Below are 19,918 nucleotides of genomic sequence, written 5' to 3'. Positions count from 1 at the left end.
TGATGGAGGTAAACATAACGTCTGCCCACCTTTGGTGCCAGAGGTAAATACGTTGTTTGTTTCGTTCCAGGGCTATAAGATAAATCATACGAGATTTTTGCATCTGTTGCTGAAAGGATAAGCACCCGTGTGTGTGTGTGTGTGTGTGTGTGTGTGTGTGTGTGTGTGTGTGTGTGTGTGTGTGTGTGTGTGTGTGTGTGTCTGTGTGCGTTTTTTTGATACATCTGTGGCTGCTCCCTTGTATTAACAGGAAATGATAGGAACTCAACATCTTTCAATCTCATCCATGGATATTTATTGTATTTTCTCTACTTTGTGAGTCCGATTTGCATCCAGGAACACAACAGTTATGGTTACCATTTTGAAATTGCCACTCTTTCGTTTAAATGCTGATAATGATGTTAAAATAGACGATTTCACTTACACATTTCGCATGAGCAATGGCAGGTTGAAAGAGCCCCAGTTACTATAAGCGGGTCACTGAAATTATACGTAATTTTGAAAATTGCATATTAATTAGCCTGGCAAAGCTGGGACAATGAAGGGTCCTATCTACACTAGGCAATTAGGACTAAACTAAACTGGTGGCCATTAGGTGGAGAAAATGAGAGAGATCAGTCGAGAGGGAAATGCCACACATTCTGCGTTGGATCAGGATACAGACAGACTTGAACCATAACCATATAGCCAGAGAATGTGAACTAAGTTTCATGCAGTGTACTATTGCACTATCATCAGTGTCCAGATGTCCTACTGTGAAGTGGGACCAGTTTATGAAGATGTATCAGGAAAATGTAGAGGCTGAATACATATCTACAGCTCTCAAGGCTACCCATCTCGGTGCAGTGAGCGCTGCTGTTGTGCAGCCTCGTGAAGCTACACTGGGGGACGAAGTTTATGAAAACTTGGTGGAACTTGGTACCTTTGAGCCCAAGAAAACGTGACATCTGATGTTTTATGAGCGACCAACCTGTGCTCAAAGCGAGGAGTTGAGGTCCCTAGTCCACAAGGCACCTCAAGGATCAGTCAGGAGGATGAACTCAGGAACCATGTTGATGTGGGGTGTGAAAACATTGCTGACTTGGACAGAAGATGTGAACATATCTATTACTAGAAGGAGCATCGTCCATCTGTGTGTGACCACGGGGCCATGGCCCATCACTAAGAAGGACGTGCGGTCGTTTTTAGTTCTAACTGGACACTACCTGGATTCGATTCCGAATTATTCAGCCATTGTCGTGCCACTTTTACAGGTTTCACCAAGAAGAGTCAACCGAGAAAGGTGGTTTGTGGAGATTCTCAGTAGAAGGTCAACATGACCCTCAAGCTGCCATTTGCGCTCAGGACCGATACTTCTGACAATGGAATTGGAGCTGTTGTTTTCCAGAAACACAATTGCAAGTTCTTCTCCATGAGTTCTTGCGAACAAGACATTTCTGATGAACTTGTATGCCCATGGTGAAGGAAGGACTTCCAATTGCGTGGGGCATTACGTCAAACATGTTGTATCTCCATGGAACATAAAACTGATCATCAGCCATTGCTACATATGGATATAACGCGAAGTTTCTCAAACATAGAATCATGGGACGGGCCATGTTTCTGCAAAACTTTTGCATGTGCGGTTGGGGCGAATTCAGAGGCCAAGTACTGTCAAACGATTCATGTTCAAGATATGACATTCCATTTAAATAAGCTGATCCTCCATCATAAACTGACGATCTTGGCTGTGATTGTGATCATGGCTACATCATGTTTGTAAAACCTGTGTTCGAGGCTTGACATAGCACACATGAGCCCTCCATGTTGAGGTGTGATGGAAGGACAACTGGGTGATTCACAGTAAGTTACACGCACATCCAAGATGGGGAAACGGACAGATACGAGGATAATGGTGACAGAGAATCTAATAAGGGTGACAGGTGACAGGTATTTTTTTTTGAATACCAAGTCGAGGCTCGTGTAAGAGCTAATGCACAGAAACATATAACAAGGCAGGAGACAAGAGGGGAGGGAGAGGGAAGCACAAAATAGTGGGGACCAAAGACTACAGGAGATATGTGGAAGGGAGAGGGATGTGTCAGGGTATATGGGGGTAAACAAAATGGTACTGCAGGGAATTTCAGGAAGGAAAACAGGGAATTAGAAGGAGGTGGGTTTGGGGTGGATTAATGGGGGTAGAGAAGATCGTGCTTTTGGATGGGGGAAGATATGAGATGGTGGTGAACAGCTGTTTTGAAGACCTGGAGAGAGAGAAGTGGGATTAAAGAGAGTGTGGGAGTTTGTTCCAAAGGTGGGAAAAAGAGGAATGGAAGAGTGAAGGTGAGCAGTGATTCTTGATTTTGGTAGTTTTACTCGAAGGGGGTTTTTGGTGGACTTTGAGCACCCTGAGGAAATATAGGGGAGACAGACCACAGACAGAGTGGGGGAGGGGGTGGGGGGCAAGGCCGGAGAGGAGACGGTCGAAGACAGAAAGACCACCAACCAGTCTGCGGTGATTGAGTGACAGACTCAAAGACTCAGCTTCATCGCGGGAGATACCAATGACCCTAAATGCCGAAAAAGGAGCACCACCCCAGAGGGGAGAGCAGTACTCCATCAGACTGAGGATAAAAGCTTTGTAAGTGGTTCGAAGCTCAGGTGTGCCAAGGAAGGACTTTGCATGACGTAGGATGCCCAGTCGGCGACTGGCTTTGGAGGCCAACCTGGAGGTGTGGCATTCCCAGGAAAGATCATGGCAGATGGTGCGACCCAGAAGTTTGAATGAAAGAACTTCTTCAAGGGGATTGTTGAGAAAGTAGATTGGGGAGAGGGGGGAGGGGGTCCAGATGCTATTTTCAGAGAGACAAAGTAAGAGTGTGAGATTTGTCATGGTTGAAAGACATGTTCCACGTGTTGGACCAGCTTGTGATTTTATCCAGATCTGCAGAGAGTGAAGAAGCTGCTGCCTGCCGATCAGAGGGATGACAGATGGTACGACAGAGGGTGGAGTCATCAGCAAAGAGGCGAAGAAGATTTTACAGGCAATCTGAAAGGTCATTGATGAAAGCCAGAAAAAGCACAGTGCCAAGAACACTGACTTGAGGAACTCCAACCTGGACAGGAAGAGAAGATGAGAGAATTCCATTGAAAGCCATGTGTTGACTGCGACAGGAGAGGAAGTCCATGAGCCATGAGTGGTGATTGCCTTGGATACCAAAAGAAGAGAAAAAGTGACAGGGAAAGCTGTGTTGATCTCCCTCAGATATATACATGGTTGAATATTTGCAGCTCAAGATATTTACATGAAAAAGTAGCTCACTGAGCAATAAAGAATGGAAATTTTTTTATTGTTGCCTGTGGTGTCAAGAACAGCCTCGTTCCTTTACTCAGAGATGGTAAGTGCAACGTCAGCGAGACGTCGCACAAAGTTCTGGATGTTAACGACTGCATGCCATGGGTTGCTCCACATCCATGTCATTGGCATTAAATTCCTTAAATTATTTATGTGTATAATTATTTTCTTCATTAAATTATTTACTGAGTTGCATGTAGCCATGCCCTTGCTGCCAAGCTCCCCCAGATGGTTTTGTTTTGCTGATGATGTGTTCATGAAGCCATCATTTTCTTCATCCAAACCACTGACTCACTGACACACTGACTGACTCATGAACTAACTGATATTAAAGTTTGGTACCTTTCAGTTGGCGTAGAAAGCTGAAATTTTGTGTGCCGATGGACATCGAAGGCGATACACCGGGAAAATCACAGAACCATTGGAAAGTATCCGTGAATTAAAATATAAGTAAATGAAATTTTTTTTAAATGCAGGTGAGATACCTGAGACAATGGGAAGCAGAGTAATTTCGCATGCCGACAGACATTGAAGCCGATACACCTGGAAAAATCACAGAACTGTCAGAAAGCATCCGTAAATGAAAATATAAATTAATGAAACTAAATAAATGAAAAAAAATGGAAAAAACAATTGCAGGTGAGTGACCCAAGACAATGGGGAAGCACGGTTCACAATGGGACATAATGTGTAAGCATATCCTGCGAGTATATGAAACACAAAGACCCACTCACATCTCTCACTTGTGAATGGAGGGAATAACCAATTAGCTCTCACCTCATCAATTAACCTGGGTGAACTAACTAATCAATTAACCCAGGTGGCTCAGATTATATAAATAAATCGACTCCTCCCATGCTCTTCTCGTCAAAGAAAGCTGCATAAAGCAACCATGAAAGGATACACAAGGTAAGTCCTTTTGCTGTTTCAAACCCTTCTCAGAGTTCCTCCACAGCTGCAAAGACATTCACAAATAGTACACGCATGAGAATCCCAATACCACACACCCTGTCAGCTGCCGGACTGATTCCATTGCTTGTTGGCGAATCATCAGCAACAGCGCAGACAGAAATGCATCCCGTAGAGGCTCCTAAGCATGTACCATGTGCAAATGTCCAAAAGGCCAGTCCAGTCCAGTCCAGTGGACCGTACTCTTGAACAGAGCATTGGAACTGCCAAAGCAGTTTTTCCTTGACTATTTGGCACAATCCTGGACTGGTCGCCACTCCGACCATTTCTTGGAGCACAGCTGTGCCACTGATGCTTTTCCCCTTTTACCAGCACACTGGTACTCATTTCACCAACCTCAGGAGGGTGGCAGGAGGATGAGTCAACCTCACCCGGTGGTAATTCAGCAGCCAACAGGGCTCAAACTCAGGACCCTAGGATCCCAAGGCAGCCACCCTAACCACTAAGCCAACTTTGTCCACTAAGCTTTGTCCAAAAGCAGTCAACATAAAAATTAAAAACAAAGACCAACTCACACCTTTCACCTGTGAATGGAGGGGTCTTTGTTTTTCATTTATATATCCGAATACTAGAATTTTAAAAGTGATTTTTCAGTATTGAGAGATAGGGCCAAAAACGATTAAAATCACGGTGTCTCAAAAAGCGAATGATGGATTTGGATGAAACTTGGTGGACCGGTTGGGTGTGTGATGAGGAAAATTGACTTGACTTTGCTGAAGATCTGAATGCAGATCCAGATATGAGTTTTTTTAATTTGTTATAAGTGATTCCTCACCGTTAAGAAATGGGACAAAAACTATATATAGCATTATATCTCAGAAGGTTATGGATGCATTATGAGAAAACTTGGTGGATGAGTTGGTTAGATGACAAGAATAAGCCATTTAGATTTTAGTTCAGGTTCGCAGATCCACTCTGTCAGTGGGATACAAAAGGTAAATAGTTCAACCTGGCGAAGGTATGTGCTCTTTCGAGTTCTGTTCTAGATTTTAGTTGTTTCCACTTTCCCTTTTGTTCATTTTTATATTCTTGAACAACCATTTGCAATTTAGTCAGTGAGAAATACTTCCTTGATAGACTGACAATATTCATTCATACTCACTCAACTCAAATAGGAAATAACACATTAATGTTCAAATTGATAATATGGAGAACCTTCGTGTAATGATTAAAAAGATTGATGTGCAATACATGTTAGTTGTGCAAACAATTCAGGAATTTACAAACTTACCACAGTTAGTATCAAAGGCTGAATTTTGCCTGTTATGCATGATCTGTCAACATACATCTTCAAGAGTAACAATGTTCAGCATGTGTTTTCTTCCTCGGTAAATTATCTGAATGTGCAAAGTATATCTCCCATGGTGATTTTTGTAATTCAGAATTTTTTCTGTAATTTTGGTGATTTTTGTAATTTCGGACTTTTTTTGTCATTTCGGTGATTTTTGTAATTTAGGACTTTTCTGTAATTTCGGTGATTTTTGTAATTTAGGTTTTTTTCTGTAATTTAGGTGATTTTTGTAATTTCGGACTTTTTCTGTAATTTTGGTATTTTTGTAATGTAGGTTTTTTTCTGTAATGTAGGTGATTTTGGTAATTTAGTTTTTCTGTAATTTCGGTGATTTTTGTAGTTTATGTTTTTTTTAAAATTTAGGTGATTTTTGTAATTTAGGACTTTTTCTGTAATTTTGGTATTTTTGAAATTTGTTTTTTTTCTTTAATTTAGGTGATTTTTGTAATTTAGGTTTTTTTCTGTAATTTAGGTGATTTTTGTAATTTCGGTTTTTTTCTGTAATTTAGGTGATTTTTGTAATTTAGTACTTTTTTCTGTAATTTTGGTGATTTTTGGAATTTAGGACTTTTTCTGTAATTTTGGTATATTTGAAATTTGTTTTTTTTTCTTTAATTGAGGTGATTTTTGTAATTTAGGTTTTTTTCTGTAATTTAGGTGATTTTTGTAATTTAGGTTTTTTTCTGTAATTTAGGTGATTTTTGTAATTTAGGTTTTTTTCTGTAATTTAGGTGATTTTTGTAATTTAGGACTTTTTTCTATAATTTAGGTGATTTTTGTAATTTAGGACTTTTTCTGTAATTTAGGTGATTTTTGTAATTTAGGACTTTTTTCTATAATTTAGGTGATTTTTGTAATTTAGGACTTTTTCTGTAATTTAGGTAATTTTTGTAATTTAGGACTTTTTCTGTAATTTTGGTATTTTTGAAATTTGTTTTTTTTTTCTTTAATTTAGGTGATTTTTGTAATTTAGGTTTTTTTCTGTAATTTAGGTGATTTTTGTAATTTAGGCTTTTTTTCTGTAATTTAGGTGATTTTTGTAATTCAGGACGTTTTCTGTAATTTTGGTATTTTTGTAATTTAGTTTTTTTTCTGTAATTTAGGTGATTTTTGTAATTCAGGTTTTTTTTCTGTAATGCAGGTGATTTTTGTAATTTAGGACTTTTTTGTTAATTGAGGCGATTTTGTCGTCTGAGGGCAAAGATAGTCTGAATGGCATTTGGTTGCAATTCGTTTATCAGCACAATGCTTTTCAGACTGACTATCATCAAAGAGTATTATTATTTCGTATGCAGCCTGTGGCTGCTGGTTGCATCATTGCTGGTGGCATGTCTGTATCGCTGATCCAGTGCCCCTGTTTCCAGTAAGCTGGTACCTATTTTGCTGAACTTGGAAGAATGACAGGCTGAGTCAACCCACCTGGTGTTATTTCAACAACACAACAAGGGCTCAAACCCAGAACACGAAGATCTTAAGCCAATCACCTTAACCGTTAAGCCAACACCCAGCAGTAGACAAACATCAAAGAGTGCTACATTTGTTGTCCATAATGATAAATACGATTTTTTCCATTATTCCGCTTTTATCAGAAACTCACAGGAATGAATTGTTGCATACTTTGTAGTCCTTGTGTTGAAATGTCGTTGTCTCCAGTACTTCCTCTTTTTGGATCATGAGACGAATTGATGCCAAGTAATTCCATCATCTGTTCGTTCGATCTTAATATCCCCATGCAGATTGAGCAACATATTTTTAATTAACACGGACAACTAAATTATGGTAAATAATTCATCTGTGCATTACCTTGTATTATCATGTTTAACTTTTTGTAACAACCAGACTGGTATGTTTGTCATGTGACTTCGACAGACCATTTATGGACAGACTTTCTCAGAATATTAGATGCTCAGACTCTGTACACAGCACTCTGGAAAAGATGTGCAGTGTACTCCCTCTGCTGGTGAGACTGGAAGTAAGATGGTATTTGAAGTGATGAATCTCTTGGTCATTTCAACTGCTATTTGAATGAGGAAATGTTTCCTTGTAACATTCGTGTGATTTGTTTTCACGACTGACATGAAAAAACGATTTTTTGATACAAAAGATGATCACTTCACAAATATAACAAAAACTAGAAGGGCACTCAGTTGAGCGAATACCTCCAATGCCCCTGATCCATGAGAACATATCTGGCCCAATGTATTTTTGAAATATTATGCTATATATCGTTTTTGGTCCTGTCTCTCAATGGTGAAAAAAATCACTTTATAAATTAAATAATTCTCGTATCCAGATCCAGACTTGGATCTTCACCAAAATCGAAGCATTTCTTCCTTGTCACACACTCAAGCTGTCCACCAAATTTCATCTGAATCCGTCAAAAAAATTTTGAGATATCGTGCTATATATTAGTTTAGTCCCATCTCTCAATGGTAAAGAATCAGTTAAAAAAATTATCAGATCCGGATACAGTTTCGAATATTGACCAAAATCGAAACAATTCTTCCATGTCAGACACTCAACATGCTCACCAAGTTTCATCCGAATACGTCCGCAACTTTTTGAGACATTTGAAAATGGACGAACACAACTAACAGCTCGGTAGAAAATGGATTTCAGACATTATTTTGTTTCCATCTTCACTGTTATTCTCTGCAACATCATTCTGATGAAACAGTGTGAATCGTAATTGACGCTCCACCGCACGTCTGCCTTCTCTTCCTCTCATCTCACACTTTCTTCCCTTCCTCCATCCCTCCTCGATCCCCCATTCTCCTCTCTCCTTTCCTCTCCACCTCTTCACTCTTCTCTCTCTCTCTCTCTCTCTCTCTCTCTCTCTCTCTCTCTCTCTCTCTCTCTCTCTCTCTCTCTCTCTCTCTCTCTCTCTCTCTCTCTCTCTCTCTCTCTCTCTCTCTCTCTCTCTCTCTCTCTCTCTCTCTCTCTCTCTCTCTCTCTCTCTCTCTCTCTCTCTCTCTCTCTCTCTCTCTCTCTCTCTCTCTCTCTCTCTCTCTCTCTCTTCCTCCCACTCTTTTTCTCCCACCCTCGTTTGGTATTACCATCAGCGAAGCGACGGGTGGTATTTTCTAGGAAACATATAACTTACAGTTTTTTAGGACATGTGACTCCTAATTGTCATGTGTGACACCTGAACGGTGGGTCCAATTTGGACGTGTGTGGTATCAAAATGTGCACAAGGTTAGGTCAGGTATGGGAGCATGCGCCAGACCAGCACGTCGCTGCATCCACTTTCTGCCGGTACTCCAGGGGCCTCCGTCTGGCCATCCCGCAGGCAGATGCCTGGCCCATCCCCATCTCCTTGAGATTCCGATGCAACCACGAGGCATGTGGTCGGCCCATTGGCCTCCTCCACTCACGAGGCTCCCTTGTTGAGAGAATCTGGTGAGCAGGATCAGCGTCGGGAAAGCGAGCCACATGTCCACACAGCCGCAGCTGATGCTCACGGACTATGCAGGTAACAAACTCATCCGAGTCTCTCTCAGCAACTGCTCGTTGGACACAAAATCCGGCCAGCGATAGCCAAGGATTCTCCGAAGAGACCTGGTACCAAAGGAATTAAGTCTCCGTCTCAGATCCCTGGTTAGAGTCCAAGTCTCACATCCATCGAGCAAGACGGGAAGCACCAAGGACCTGAAGACTCGGACTTTCGTCCTCGCGCACAGGTACCGGCAGTGCCAGACAGCATTATCCAGTGAATCCATGACTCTCCAGGTTCGATCCAGACGTCGGTTGACCTCTGACTCGCAGCCAGCAGAGACATGAATATCCTGCCAAGGTAAGTGAATCTCTCCATGACCTCAACATCCTCACCACAAACAGGTACAGACAGGAGAGCAGCATCCAATATGTCATTGAAAGCCTGGATCTTAGTTTTTACCCAGGTAACCCGTAATCCCAGCGGCTCCGACTCTTTATTCAGCACCTTGAGGGCATCCAAAAGGATAACTTGAGTCTCCGCAAAGATGACTGCATCATCTGTAAAATGAAGGTCAGAGATCTTGACATTCCCAAATGATGCACCACAGCTTGATCTCTCCGACATCCGACTGAGAATCCAGTCCATACAAGTGCTGAGACGTGTGGGGGCAAGTACACATCCCTGAAGAACTCCAGTAACAACTGGAAATAAGTCAGAGATGGTAACACCACATCTCACAGCACTCTCAGTACCAGAGTGTATGTCAGACATCAAATCGATCAGTTTTGGTGGCACCCCACAAAGACCAAGAATCCTTCAGAGGGCATCCCGATTCACTGAATCAAACGCTTTACAGAGATTAACAAAGACTGCAAGCAGACTACATGGACGTTTTAACCTGTGTGGAGTTTTTAGCCTGTGTGGAGTTTTTAGCCTGTGTGGACTTTTTAGCCTGTGTTGAATTTTATCCCATGTTGATTTAGCCTGTATTGAATTTTTAGGCTGTGTTGACTTTTTAGCCGATGTGGACTTTTTAGCCGATTTGGACTTTTTAGCCGATGTGGACCTTTTACCGTGTGTTGACTTTTTAGACACTGTGGAATTTTTAGCATACGTGGACTTTTTAGCCTGTGTGAACTTTATAGTCTCTGTAGGCTTTTTAGCCTGTGTGGAATTTTTAGCGGACTTGGACTTTTTAGCCTGTGTTGACTTTTTAGCCGATGTGGATTTTTAGCCTGTGTGGACCTTTTACCGTGTGTTGACTTTTTAGACACTGTGGACTTTTTAGCCTGTGTAGACTTTTAGCCTATGTTGAATTTTTAGCTTGTGTGGACTTTTTAGCTTATGTAGACTTTTTAACCTGTGAGGACTTTTTAGCCTGTGTGGACTTTTTAGTCTCTGTGGAGTTTTTAGCCAGTGAAGACTTTTTAGCCTGTGTGGACTTTTTAGCCTGTGTGGACTTTTTAGCATATGTGGACTTTTTAGCCTGTGTGGAATTTTTAGCCAATGTGGACTTTTTAGTCTCTGTGGACATTTTAGCCTGTGTGGACTTTTTAGCATATGTGGACTTTTTAGCATGTGTGGACTTTTTAGCTTGTGTGGAATTTTTAGCTTGTGTGGAATTTTTAGCCTATTTTGAATATTTAGCAGGTGTGGACTTTTTAGCCTGTGTGGACTTTTTAGCCTGTGAGGACTTTTTAGCCTGTGTGGACTTTTTAGTCTCTGTGGAGTTTTTAGCCAGTGAGGACTTTTTAGCCTGTGTGGACTTTTTACGTGATGTGGACTTTTTAGCATGTGTGGACTTTTTAGCCTGTGTGGACTTTTTAGCCAATGTGGACTTTATAGTCTCTGTGGACTTTTTAGCCTGTGTGGACTTTTTAGCATTCGTGGACATTTTAGCCTGTGTGGACTTTTTAGCTTGTGTGGAATTTTTAGCCTATTTTGAATTTTTAGCATGTGTGGACTTTTTAGCATGTGTGGACTTTTTAGCCCATTTTGAATTTTTAGCCTGTGTGGACTTTTTAGCCTGTGTTGAATTTTTAGCCTGTGTGGACTTTTTAGTCTCTGTGGACTTTTTCGCCTGTGTGGACTTTTTCGCATACGTGGAATTTTTAGCCTGTGTGGACTTTTTAGTCTCTGTTGACTTTTTAGCCTGTGTGGATTTTTTTTAGCCTGTGCTGACCTCAAATATACTTGCTCGTTGAATTCAGTGACGTTCTGCAAATCCTCTTCAAATATCAAGTCAATGGGTATGAAATTGAGGATTTTAGAAATATCACCTAAGTTGTTCACCTGCTCACCGAAGTTATGTTTTCCTTTTGGCCTATGTTGACCTCAAAAAAGATTGGCGAGTTGAATTCAGTGACCTGAAATATAAATCCTCTTCAAATTTGAAGTCACTTGGATGAAAACTGACAATTTTAGAAATCTTACTGACGTCGTTGACCTTTTGGCTATGTTGACCTTTTGGCCGATGTTGACCATAAAAATAATTTGTGGATGAATTAAATGAACAAATGTGGAACTCCTCTTCAACTTTCGAGTGAAGTGGATGAAAATTGTGGATCCTTGCTCTAATTAACGGAGCGGTGTGTGTGTGTGTGTGTGTGTGTGTGTGTGTTACATTTGTTTGTCGTGCTACTCCTGCAGTTCTGGGCTGATAACATCCAGACTTGCTACATTGGATCATCATGACCCCAGTTAGTGTATCGGGGTGTTTTTATCTTTGCCGATGATTTTGGGGGGAGGGGAGGGATGCAAATTCTCTCCGTCAATGTGTATCGTGGAGCGCCACCTCCAGATGGAGGAGGGTATTGCAAGACTTCACCATTGACCGTGCAGTATTCCTGTCCCCACGTTTTCCAGTGCAGTGAGGTCTTTTGAATTTTTGCAGTGGATGTATTTTTGATTCTTGCACCGAACCATGATTTTTTTGCATGTGCAGAGCTGTCGGATGCCGACACACCGCCCAAATATAGTCTCAAGGAATGTGTCAGAAGAACGTGTTGTATGCTTAGAACAAGATGGCCCATTGGATGAGAACTCCAGTAATTTTAGAAATTTGACAAAGCTGTTAACATTTGGCCGATGTTGACCTTTTGCCCTCAAAAACAATCGGCCTCAAGTTTGTGACTCCCTTTACCAGGTGGTTCAGTTCAAGAAATTGCAATCTCTCAATGATTGATAAACAGACCAACAGACATGATGAATGTCCAAAGCAACCAATATAATTGTGAATTTTCAATTGGACAAGTAAAAACAAACCAAACCAGGCACAACAAATCCCACCCATTTAAGGCATAAAGTTATTTTGGGGATCAAATTTAAAGTTGATACATCCTTAACCTGAATATTGATTATAAGGAATAGAATAAGGAATATTTTAGTCTTAGTTTCAAGTCAATTAAACCATTTTTGACGAAGTTATGACCGTAAAATGATTTTGACCTTTCAAGGCCACGTAAGGTCAAAGGTCATGGTGTCAAATGAAAGCCAATAAAGGACTTGAAATATATCTTCCATAGGAAACACGCATATTCCTCACCTTTTTTGATCTATAATGGAAAATTTGTAATTTTGACCGATGGCCATGACCCACAAAACTTCGGACTCCACCGATCTTCACAAATATGGATTTTTCATAAAAGGAATGGGTAGGATTAAAAGTGGCAAATAGAATAAGGTTCACTAAAAGTTGAGTTTGACGGAAATCAGATCATTTTTGACGAAGTTATGAGCGAAAAACGATTTTGATCCTTTTGTGACATTGACCTTTGATCCAATTGGACCCAAAAGTTAATGGGGTCGTCCAAGATTCATTGCTCACCTGTGGATGAAATTTGATAGTGTTTGCTGAAGCCTTTTGCCATAAAGTTGCAAACAGACAAACAGGACAATTACAATATCCCACTCACTCCCTCTGGGGGTGAGATAAAACGAATAAATAACCTCAATTCACCTTCAAGGGAGATTTAAGATAAATAATATTATTCTTTTTTTAATTGTAAATTGCCCCATATCAACACAGGGCATCAAAAAATATTTAAACTCATAAACGTTCCTCTCCACGGAAATCTTTAGTAAAAGGCGAAAGACTTATTCAAATTGAAGAAAAACCAGAGAACAAACAATTAGCCTCCGTCTCATGATTTTAAGCAAATGTAACACATTAACACGAATGGCGTTTATCCAATCATTCCAGATCGATGTGTTTACTTTATTCTCTCATTTATAATTTTATAACATTTCATGTTTCGTCTGTATTTCGTACATGTTACTTAAAGATGTCTTCATTTCACGATTATATTTACAAAGTGAACTCGTTCCCGAATTTGTATTCGAGTGAACCAGCCAATCACGGCGCACAACGTCCTGACGTCATTTCAATAAACCTTTGTTCGTTTTCCTTAAAGTTCCAGAAGGAACGAATTCTTATCAACACAGCACAATTTTAAAATAATTCTTTAATTATACTCTCTTTTCTTTGAAAGCTCTTTCTTCAAGTTCTCGATTCATGAGTCTGAGACTCGGTGGCATCATGGTTTTGGCAGCAGTTCTTTCAGGCCCAGTCACACCTTGACGTTTTAGCCAGCAATGGCAACGTATTAAAATGTATGTAAAACGCTGGCTTACGTTGAACTTTTGATGTTTTTTTTTAAAGATTCGGACGTATTCATAACGACTTGGTCTTATGCATAACGTATTAGTTACGGACACAGAACGTTTCTTTGTGTTGAAGATAACTTATAGCAAAGAATGCTGAACCTATTGTCGGCCTTCACAATCTATGCCCAACGATAGTCTAACTTATGCATAGCGCGCTGCACGCATCGCCGACGATGACATGGCGTAGGTTATGGAAAGGCTGCCGCACAACGATTCAAATCATAACCGCCACAGAAATGGAAGTGTCAACATCGCAGTCACACCTTGGCGATCTTGCCAGCGTATGCCGACCTCTGAAAAATGCGTCTAAAATGCTGGCGCACGTCGAATACGGTAGGGGTAAGTTTGGTATGCGTGAATAGAACGCTAAAGTACGCTATCATACGTCGTATTAAATGGAGTACGTCTTGTAATTTAAAACATGTTGAAAATTTTCCGATGGACTTGCCGTATGACACACGCTCCGCATGCGATGGGAATAAGTTGTACGCACGATATGCGATCGTTGACACACATCGACACACGTTACTTGTAAGGTGCTCATAAGTCGAAACACGTCAAGGTAATGGTTAGCGTCAGTGTTCCAGACTCCCGGTTTTTTTTTTCTTCGGTATGACGGTGTTCAGTGTACAGTGCGGTTATGATTTAAATCGTTGAGCGGCAGCCTATTAATTATATTATATTATAACCGCACTAGAAATCGAAGTGTCAAAATCACCATCATACTGAAGGAAGAAAAAAAAAAAAAAAAAAAAACCAGGAAGTCTGGAACATTGACGCTAACCATTACCTTGACGTGTTTCGACTTATGAGCACCTTACAAGTAACGTGTGTCGATGTGTGTCACCGATCACGTAACGTGCCTACAACACGTTACTCATAGGTTAGAAATAAGTTTCGGGTACGCTAAACATTACCTCGACGTGTTTCGACTGATGAGTAACTTACAAGTAACGTGTGTCGACGTGTGTTAACGATTGCGTAACGTGCCTACAACTTATGGCCAGCGTTATGCGGAACGTGTGAGTCATACGCTGGCATAAGTCTAAAAATTTCAAGCATGGAAAATTTGAGGACAACCGAAAAGTACAACGTTTAAAGCCAGCGTACAACGACATATGGCAGTGTTTTTCAGTGTGCTCTCAATGTTATCAAAACTTACCCATAACGTATTCGACGTGTACCAGCGTTTTAGACAAATTTTCCAAAAATCAGCAGAAGCTGGCTAAAACGTCAAGGTGTGACTGGGCCTTCACCTTGATTCATACTTGAATATGAATATGAATGAACACTCACAATTTCCCACATTGGCTACGACTAAGGCATAATTACCACCCCACACTCCAAATACCTTGGGATAGTTAATGCATCAGAGAATTTGGATCGAGCAAGTCTTGATTACTGTCGGTATTCTGGTGAATGATGTAATTATTGAATGACAAAATATAATTGTTAAAATAAAGAATAAACTAAAAATCACTCGAAGAGCGACACGGCGAAATGTCTGGAAGAGCACTCGGTGGAGCACATACCTCTGCCCAGATACAGATTCGTATCTTCACCAAAATCTGAGTCATTCTTCCTTGTCACACACCCAACCTGCCCACCAAGTTTCATCCAAATCCATCAACAACTTGTTGATATATCCTGCACACAGACAAACAAATAAGAAAGACATAAATCACATGATGCTTGTGAAATCCATAAAAACAAATTTGACCTTAAAAATAATTGCTGGTTCAATTAAATTACCAAATATACAAATCCTCTTCAAATCTCAAGCCAATTGGATGAAAACTGACAATTTTAGAAATTTGGCCTGTGTGGACTTTTTCGCCTGTGTGGACTTTTTAGCCTTTGTGGAGTTTTTAGCCTGTGTGGACTTTTTAGCCTTTGTGGAGTTTTTAGCCTGTGTGGAGTTTTTAGCCTGTGTGGACTTTTTAGCCTGTGTTGAATTTTTAGCCTCTGTTGACTTTAGCCTGTGTTGAATTTTTAGGCTGTGTTGACTTTTTAGCCGATGTGGACTTTTTAGCCGATGTGGACTTTTTAGCCTATGTGGACCTTTTACCGTGTGTTAAGTTTTTAGACACTGTGAACTTTTTAGCCTGTGTAGACTTTTAGCCGATGTTGAACTTTTAGCTTGTGTGGACTTTTTAGCTTATGTGGACTTTTTAGCCTGTGTGGACTGTTTAGCCTGCGTTGACTTTTTGCCTATGTTGAATTTTTAGCCTGTGTGGACTTTTTAGCCTGTGTTGAGTTTTTAGCCTATGTTGAATTTTTAGCCTGAGTGGCCTTTTTAGCCTCTGTTGACTTTTTCGCCGATGTTGAATTTTTAGCCTGTGTGGACTTTTTAGCCGATGTGGACTTTTTAGCCTATGTAGACCTTTTACCGTGTGTTAACTTTTTAGACACTGTGGACTTTTTAGCCTGTGTAGACTTATAGCCTATGTTGAATTTTTAGCTTGTGTGAACTTTTTAGCTTATGTGGACTTTTTCGCCTGTGAGGACTTTTTCGCCTGTGTGGACTTTTTAGTCTCTGTGGAGTTTTTTGCCAGTGAGGACTTTTTAGCCTGTGTGGACTTTTTAGCCGATGTGGACTTTTTAGCATGTGTGGACTTTTTAGCCTATGTGGACCTTTTACCGTGTGTTGACTTTTTAGACACTGTGGACTTTTTAGCCTGTGTAGACGTTTAGCCGATGTTGAATTTTTAGCTTGTGTGGACTTTTTAGCTTATGTGGACTTTTTAGCCTGTGTGGACTGTTTAGCCTGCGTTGACTTTTTGCCTATGTTGAATTTTTATCCTGTGTGGACTTTTTAGCCTGTGTTGAGTTTTTAGCCTATGTTGAATTTTTAGCCTGTGTGGACTTTTTAGCCGATGTGGTCTTTTTAGCATGTGTGGACTTTTTCGCCTATGTGGACTTTTTAGCCGATGTGGTCTTTTTAGCCTGTGTTGACTTTTTAGCCGATGTTGACTTTTTAGCCTATGTAGACCTTTTATCGTGTGTTAACTTTATAGACACTGTGAACTTTTTAGCCTGTGTAGACTTATAACCTATGTTGAATTTTTAGCTTGTGTGAACTTTTTAGCTTATGTGGACTTTTTTGCCTGTGAGGACTTTTTAGCCTGTGTGGACTTTTTAGTCTCAGTGGAGTTTTTAGCCAGTGAGGACTTTTTAGCCAGTGTGGACTTTTTAGCTGATGTGGACTTTTTAGCATGTGTGGACTTTTTAGCTTGTGTGGACTTTTTAGCCAATGTGGACTTTTTAGTCTCTGTGGACTTTTTAGCCTGTGTCGACTTTTTAGCATATGTGGACTTTTTAGCCTGTGTGGAATTTTTAGCCTATTTTGAATTTTTAGCATGTGTGGACTTTTTAGCCTGTGTGGACTTTTTAGCCTGTGAGGACTTTTTAGCCTGTGTGGACTTTTTAGTCTCTGTGGAGTTTTTACCCAGTGAGGACTTTTTAGCCTGTGTGGACTTTTTAGCCAATGTGGACTTTTTAGTCTCTGTGGACTTTTTAGCCTGTGTGGACTTTATAGCATATGTGGACTTTTTAACCTGTGAGGACTTTTTAGCCTGTGTGGACTTTTTAGTCTCTGTGGAGTTTTTTGCCAGTGAGGACTTTTTAGCCTGTGTGGACTTTTTAGCTGATGTGGACTTTTTAGCATGTGTGGACTTTTTAGCCTGTGTGGACTTTTTAGCCAATGTAGACTTTTTAGTCTCTGTGGACTTTTTAGCCTGTGTGGACTTTATAGCATATGTGGACTTTTTAGCCTGTGTGGACTTTTTAGCTTGTGTGGAATTTTTAGCCTATTTTGAATTTTTAGCATGTGTGGACCTTTTAGCCTGTGTGGACTTTTTAGCAGACGTGGACTTTTTAGCCTGTGTGGACTTTTTAGCCTGTATTGACTTTTTAGCTGTTGTGGACTTTTTAGCCTGTGTTGTCTTTTTCGCCTGTGTTGACTTTTTAGCCGATTTGGACTTTTTAGCCTGTGTTGACTTTTTCGCCGATGTGGACTTTTTAGCCGTTCTGGACTTTTTAGCCGATGTGGATTTTTTAGCCTGTGTCGATTTTTTTAGCCTGTGTGGATTTTTTTAGCGTGTGTTGACTTTTTAGCTTGTGTTGTCTTTTTCGCCTTTGTTGACTTTTTAGCCGATGTGGACTTTTTCGCCTGTGTTGACTTTTTAGCCTGTGTTGACTTTTTATTCTTTGTGGATTTTTTTAGCCTGTGTTGACTTTTTAGCCTGTGTTGACTTTTTATTCTTTGTGGATTTTTTTAGCGTGTGTTGACTTTTTAGCCTGTGTTGACTTTTTATTCTTTGTGGATTTTTTTAGCCTGTGTTGACCTCAAATATACTTGTTCGTTGAATTCAGTGACGTTCTGCATATCCTCTTCAAATTTCAAGTCAATGGGTATAAAATTGAGGATTTTAGAAATATCACCTAAGTTGTTCACCTGCTCACCTCAGTTATGTTGTCCTTTTGGCCTATGTTGACCTCAAAAAAGATTGGCTTGTTGAATTCAGTGACCTGAAATATAAATCCTCTTCAAATTTCAAGTCAATTGGATGAAAACTGACAATTTTGGAAATCTAACTGAAGTCGTTGACCTTTTGGCCGATGTTGACCTTAAAAATAATTTGTGGATGAATTAAATGAACAAATGTGGAACTTCTCTTCAACTTTCGAGTGAAGCGGATGAAAAATGTGGATCCCTGCTCTCATTAATGGAGCGGTGTGTGTGTGTGTGTGTGTGTGTGTGTGTGTGTGTGTGTGTGTGTGTGTGTGTGTGTGTGTGTGTGTGTGTGTGTGTGTGTTACATTTGTTTGTCGCGCTACTCCTGCAGTTCTGGGCTGATTACATCCAGACTTGCAACATTGGATCATCATGACCCCAGTTAGTGTATCGGAGTGTTTTTATCTTTGCCGGTGATTTTGGGGGGAGGGGAGGCATGGAAATTCTCTCCGTCAATGTGTATCGTGTTGCGCCACCTCCAGATGGAGGAGGGTATTGCAAGTCTTCACCATTGACCGTGCAGTATTCCTGTCCCCACGTTTTCCAGTGCAGTGAGGTGTTTTGAATTTTTGCAGTGGATGTGTTTTTGATTGTTGCACCGAACCAGGATTTTTTTGCATCTGCAGAGCTGTCGGATGCCGACACACCGCCCAAATATAGTCTCAAGGAATGTGTCAGAAGAACGTGTTGTATGCTTAGAACAAGATGCCCCATTGGACGAGAACTCCAGTAATTTTAGAAATTTGACAAAGCTGTTAACATTTGGCCGATGTTGACCTTTTGCCCTCAAAAACAATCGGCCTCAAGCTTGTGACTCCCTTTACCAGGTGGTTAAGTTCAAGAAAAATTGCAATCTCTCAATGATTGATAAACAGACCAACAGACATGATGAATGTCCAAAGCAACCAATATAATTGTGAATTTTCAATTGGACAAGTAAACACAAACCACACCAGGCACAACAAATCTCACCCATTTAAGGCATAAAGTTATTTTGGGGATCAAATTTAAATTTGATACATCCTTAACCTGAATATTGATTATAAGGAATAGAATAAGGAATATCTTAGTCTTAGTTTGAAGTCAATTAAACCATTTTTGACGAAGTTATGACCGTAAAATGATTTTGACCTTTCAAGGCCACGTAAGGTCAAAGGTCATGGTGTCAAATGAAAGCCAATAAAGGAGTTGATATATATCTTCCATAGTAAACACGCATATTCCTAACCTTTTTTGATCTATAATGGAAAATTTGTAATTTTGACCGATGGCCATGATCCCCAAAACTTCAGACTCCACCGATCTTCACAAATATGCATTTTTCACAATAGGAATGGGGAGCATTATAAGTGACAAATAGAATAAGGTTCACTCTCAGCTGAGTTTGAAGTAAATCAGATCATTTTTGACAAAGTTATGAGCGAAAAACGATTTTGATCCTTTTGTGACATTGACCTTGACCTTTGATCCAATTGGACCCAAAAGTTAATGGGGTCGTCCAAGATTCATTGCTCACCTGTGGATGAAATTTGCTAGCGTTTGCTGAAGCCCTTTGCCATAAAGTTGCGAACAGACAGACAAACAAACAGGACAATTACAATATCCCAATCACTCCCTCTGGAGGTGGGATAAAAAGAATAAATAACCTCAATTCACCTTCAGGAGAGATTCATGATAAATAATATTATTCTTCTTTTTCATTGTAAAT

The 19,918-nt window shown here is 40.2% G+C and overlaps 1 non-coding gene across 1 annotated transcript; it reads right to left on the bottom strand.

Moving 5' to 3' along the window:
- Window positions 1-13,039: 13,039 nt before the first annotated feature.
- Window positions 13,040-13,154, bottom strand: LOC147019236 (U5 spliceosomal RNA). Its single transcript, XR_015048993.1, has one exon. It is a non-coding gene; the product is annotated as a U5 spliceosomal RNA (small nuclear RNA).
- Window positions 13,155-19,918: the final 6,764 nt, after the last annotated feature.

The sequence above is a fragment of the Eptatretus burgeri genome, chromosome 10 (genome assembly GCF_056783735.1).
Source record: "Eptatretus burgeri isolate ZD-2024b chromosome 10, Ebu_testis_v1, whole genome shotgun sequence".
Taxonomy (NCBI): domain Eukaryota; kingdom Metazoa; phylum Chordata; class Myxini; order Myxiniformes; family Myxinidae; genus Eptatretus; species Eptatretus burgeri.
Note: the sequence above shows the minus strand (reverse complement) of the source record. Positions and strands in the feature narration are given on the sequence as shown.